The 5,537-nt window shown below is 42.2% G+C and overlaps 1 long non-coding RNA gene across 1 annotated transcript; it reads right to left on the bottom strand.

Moving 5' to 3' along the window:
• Positions 1 to 294: 294 nt before the first annotated feature.
• On the bottom strand, positions 295 to 5,537 carry LOC130911492 (uncharacterized). The gene is made up of 6 exons (XR_009062202.1): positions 4,973 to 5,537; positions 2,287 to 2,602; positions 1,398 to 1,472; positions 1,157 to 1,291; positions 691 to 1,062; positions 295 to 596 (listed from the first exon to the last, which is right to left on the bottom strand). It is a non-coding gene; the product is annotated as an uncharacterized LOC130911492 (long non-coding RNA).

Raw genomic sequence — 5,537 nt, 5'->3', positions numbered from 1 at the left:
AAATAAAGGAGATATAGTACACAGTAAAAGTTAAGCAGCCTGTATTGAGTCTTAAATAAGTTTAATGATAAGCAAGTGTTTTGCAGATATTGACGTGTTGAGAAATAAGGACTAGGTTTTTAATTTTCTGTGAGCACTCATTGGGAAAGTGCACAATATACAGGACTATATGCTATGCCGAGCAATATGGTTATTTGTGTGTGTAAAAAGAAGTAGCTGAGACATGAAGTACATCTCAATATGTTTTATTTTACAAGGTCATTGACCGCCTCCTTAAAATTTACAAAGTTTTCAAAAGACCTGCCAGAAAGTCCTTTGGACGTGGACGCCTTGACCATGTAGGTCTTTTTTTTTTTTTTTTTTTATCAATATTTTTTGTGACCCTGTGCAGATTGGGCAAAAAGCGCACAGGCGCGTAGTATTTTACATTGCCAGTCTTCATCATCACCTTGTGGTGGTGGTGCTTGTTGTTGTGCTGCTGCTACTGCTGCTGAAGATGGTGTATTTGCTACAGCAGGTCATGTTGATAATGCTGCTAATGCTGATGCACAAGCTGACGTGAGGGGCGTAGCTGGTGCAACTTTGCCTTTAGCTTGCTACAGAACAAAAAATAAATATCACGGGTAAGCCCTGAAATGCATTAAAACACTGGCAAAGGAAATTATGTTATTTTTTTATCGACCTACTGACCTCCTCCTCCTTTGTGAGGATGTACAGTCGAAATCGCTTAACGTGACATTGATGTCCTACTCTGTCATCAGTAGCCACTGACGCACGAAGCAGAAGGCTTCCTGGACCATCTTCCATTCTTCTGCGCTTTTGGCGAGATCGTTACGGAAGAACTTGGAGAGGTCATAAAACTGCCACATCTCCTCGAACGTGAAGGACCGGAAGCTGCCATGCCCGCAGATGGCCCGGTCGATGTTCTGCTCCAAGTGGCATGACACCGGAGGGAACATATCCACGTAGCGTAGAAGCTGCTCCTTCAGCCACCACTCCCCAGTTTTGGTGTCGCACCTTCCCATCTGTCGTCGCCTCTCCTTCACGTGGCTATCGAGGAGACTTTTTAAGAGAGCATGCAGTAGTTGTTTTAAACTGATTTTTTTATTTTCTTTTGGGTAACAAAGACACACATCAATTTCTTATTTATACTCACTACTTGACATAGCAGACATCTTCCTCCATAAGCCACAGAAGGTCTTGCCTTTGTATTTCCCAAAGGTCACCGTGAGCTGGCCAAGGATCTGCTGGTCTGTTGGAGCTGCGGTGACGGCATGGCAGTTTTTCCTAGCTGTCAGGTGTAAAAAAACATCAGACAAGAAGAAATAATGTAGTTCAATTCATTTTTTAAATGAAGGAGATGTTGTTGTTTTTTTAAAAGGCATCCAGAACAATACCTTGTTTGTACATGTACTTCTCAGGCGCAGTTTAGGCAGCAAAGCATGGTGGCCGGTCATCGCTTCTGATGTACACTGAGAAACACAAAGGCAAGTGTCAACACAAAAAAGCAGGACATGACACGGAGGAAAAATTCTAGATGATAGTAATAATAAAATTGCATTTTTGTTGGTTGTGAAGACGATGCCTCCATTCCTAGCTGGCAATTAGAAAAACAAAAATGACGATGTTCAGAGATGCTAAAATGTTGAGAGGGGTGTCTTGAGTTCATCTAATTCCCAAATTCCAAATAAAAACGAACTTATTGGGGAAAGTGCAAAATTGGCCCACTTACAAAATGATGACGTCTATGTAGTACAGTATGTAGAAAGTGACCTTATCCAACATTGGGGCTTCTTCCCCTTCACATGGAAGAATCATGTTTATGGGTATGGTTCCCTTTTAAGATCTTATACTTCTGACAAACATTTCCGATGACCCTTTCAACATGGATTCTCAAATGTGCTGACAGCGGCCTTTTGTAAATGCTGGGAGTTTGACATCTGAACACTACATGCCCACACATTCTTGTATGTCAAAACCTCTGTCAGCCAAGACATTGTCCCCAGGTAACAAATATTTAAAAAACAAAAAAATCACTGTTCAGGGTTATATGTTTGTCACTTGTACGCCCTCCCCAGCCTTTTGATAAGAAACAAATGGCTCCCTTGGGTGTAATACATATTAAATACTTCATAGTGTGGTGGTGCTTGTAGCTGGAAAACATTTGGGCACGTGCTTTCAGATTTGATGAGTTTTCTGTGAAAATTTCAAAACGGTCAATAATCACAGTCTGTGTCACATCCTGATTGGTGTTGTGCGTCTCATCCTCCGTGATTAGCTGATCACCTTTTTCTCCAGCTTCATGTGTCCCCTCTTCAGTCTGTAGCTGACCACTTTCTTCTCCAGCGTCAGGTGTCCCTTCCTCATTCTGTTGGTGACTGTTTATTTCACCAGGCTCAGATGGTCCCTCCTTGGTCTGCAGCTCTTCAATGTTTGCATCCTGCTGGACCCCCATCTCTGGTGCTTGCAGTGTCTCTTTCCGTAGCTGCTCACGTTCGTCTTGCAGAGCGTGCAGTGTTTGTCGGTGTAACAGATGTGTGTCCCAGATGTAGGGGTGGTGCCCAGTCTGGGTCAGTCTCCCTCATTTCATAAGCTGGTTCACCTGCAATCACAGGTTTTATTTAGAAAGCTAGGCAAGATTGGATATTTCCATGGCATTTCACTTTCGTAAACACTTAATCAGACATGCTACCATCCCATCAGATCATCAGAATTTATAAATCAAGCCGGATGCAACGGACAGGACGTGAAAAGTGGACATGTCCGGGCAAAGAGGACGTTTGGTCATCCAAGCAAACAGTCATGGCCGATAAAAACTAGATCACGATTGTGTACGATCGGGGAAAAAAACGGACCCAAGAAGACATCATCACAACTGTTTCTCCACCAAGCATTGTGAGGAATGTTCACAGTCTATGTGCAGCGACATTAATTCACTTTACAACGCATACTCACATCATCAATGAAGGAGCCGACGTACACTGCTGGCCAAAAGTATTGGCACCCATGCAATTCTGTCAGTTAATGCTCAATTTCTCCCAGAAAATGATTGCAATTACAAATGCTTTGTTAGTACTGCTTTGTCATGTACGTGTACAATCATTTAGTTTATTTTTTTTTTGTCTGTGAATTTCAATCTGTTTGTCACTAGTAAACATACACTCCATTTGAACAAGGAGGGGGACAGCGAATACGTTCGTTCGCTTCCAGCCCTTCCAGTTCAAATGGAGTGGAGGTTTAAGTGCTGTCAATGGCAACACTTGGTCACTTTTCAGTTTTAGTCGATTTCAGCGACGCCGTTGGACAAAAGCGGTGGTGTTTTGCCTTAAGGCAGACACACACCCAAATAGTGCTGTAAAATCACGATGGTCGCCTGCAGATGGATAAAACATTTGTTTCCAGCGGCTGTGTGAAGGATTAAAAGTAACAAGGTAATGAATCCAGTTGTGGCTAAACAATAGGATAGGATCAAGGCCGGCCCAGCCTATACGCAGACTATGCAGCTGCTTAGGGCCCCTGACCACTCGGGGGCGGGGCCCCAATCTGGAAACCTCATTTTATAGGTTGTTAATAGGGCATCGTGAATAATGTGGGGCGCATTGCCGTTGATCTATGCAAACATCCATTTTCTTGTCATTACAATCTGGCAACCTGGGGAGTGACGTTAAACCTGCTTTGCGATGATTGGTGCTCAAACTTGCTTGGAAAATAGATGCACGGATATGTGGAAGAGAATTTATCCCTCTGGAGCAGAGAAAGGAAAGAAGAAAATCGTAGAAGAAAAGAAACAACAGTATAGTGCTGCAACGATTAATCGATGAACTCGAGTATTCGATTAGAAAAAACATTCGAATTAAATGTTGTTGCTTTGAGTATTTGTTTAATGAAAGTGGCATTGTAATGGTTTATTTTGAAATTGTTTGCATTTACTTTTATTGATTAGGGTGGATGCACTGCCCTCTGGTCTGCCTCTTTTTACATGGCTGAATCCAACTGCTCCCTGTTAAGACCAACGTGAGCTAAGTTTTTGTTTGAGCTAATGTTTTTTTAATGTATTCATAATTTAGTTTATAGGTATATTTAGCCGTTTTTTGTGGGAATATGTGTCTGAATCATTTGTTAAGAGCATTGTGAAAAAAACTTCAGCATTTTATAGCATTTAAGCTAGCTGACTTTTTCTATGCAAGTTAGCCAATTGTTCTTTTGTTGTACATAGATCCTCATTAAAAAAAAATAATAATAATTATACTCTTTGAGGCTGAGCTCAGGTATTTTAATTTTTCATGTTTCTAATCCGATTACTCGAATATTCCAACTGACTGGTCCATCAATTAATCGATTACTAAAATATTCTATAGCTGCAGCCCTACAACAGTATCGCGGTAATTGAGCATGTTGTTTATGTTGTTGTTGTTGTTGTTGTTGTTGTGCAAGACACTCCGACTTGAACGCTGTTGTCAGCTGAGCTTGTCAATATGTCGTACTGGTAATTGCCATTAGCTGCAGGGCAAAAGCCTGGAGCGAATCAAGTAAAGCGGAGCAAGCTGTCACCTGTCGGCAACGGCAAATGTACGGCTTCCGCTGATTGTAGTAAAACGAAATATTGGCATAATATGCATTTGGACTGGAGAGCGTAGATATAGTCATTTCATTTATATCGGACATTATTATCAAGTAGTATACCAATCAGAAAAAGGTTTGGCGCCATCTACTGTAAGTACTGACAATCATTTGGGGTGAGAAGTTTGAAGTATGCAGTGCAACAAAATCTGATTAATATACAAAATGTGGACGTATGGGTTGGATTGCATGTATGGGTTTCACAGTACTCTGTGACGAAATGGTGGGCCAAAAATATGGGCCCCTTGGCATTTTGCTTAGGGCCCCCAAGTGGCCTGGGCCGGCCCTGCGTGCAAGTGCATCCAATCCACGGGGGACAGACGAGATGGCAGCCCAGACTCAGCAACCTCACCTGCACCTGGCCGAGCTCACAGCCGCCCAGTTCATCGACATCTGGAAACACTTTGACGTGGATGGTCAGTGACTTTTGCTCTTTTTTTTTTCCCTTCCATCAGAAGTTCATTTCTTAAAAAGAGAAAATGTGTTAACTATTAAACATTCATTTTCTTGACTTGGAGTGAAAGATTTTGCAATTTTAATCCTATATAGGGCACTCATTTTTACACAACGTTTGGTTGCCATTGACGGCACCAGACGTCCATATCCATTTTGGCTAGGAGAGGCTAGCAGCGAATGACTACTGCCAACCCTTCCAGTCAAAATGAATTGGATGTCTAGTGTCGCCACTGACACTGAAAGATGAGCATTCACAACCATTCTTTCCAGTTTAAACGAGTTGGATGTCTACAGCTGTCAATAGCAGGCAATGAGTAAAATACTAAGAAGAACAAAAAGATCGACTTTGGAGTCTTATTGGAGATCATAACACATCCATCCATCCATCCATTATCTTCCGCTTGTTCCAGGGTCGGGTCGCGGGGGCAGCAGCTTTAACAGGGAAGCCCAGACTTCCCTCT

The sequence above is a fragment of the Corythoichthys intestinalis genome, unplaced genomic scaffold (assembly GCF_030265065.1).
Source record: "Corythoichthys intestinalis isolate RoL2023-P3 unplaced genomic scaffold, ASM3026506v1 HiC_scaffold_51, whole genome shotgun sequence".
Taxonomy (NCBI): Eukaryota; Metazoa; Chordata; class Actinopteri; order Syngnathiformes; family Syngnathidae; genus Corythoichthys; species Corythoichthys intestinalis.
Note: the sequence above shows the minus strand (reverse complement) of the source record. Positions and strands in the feature narration are given on the sequence as shown.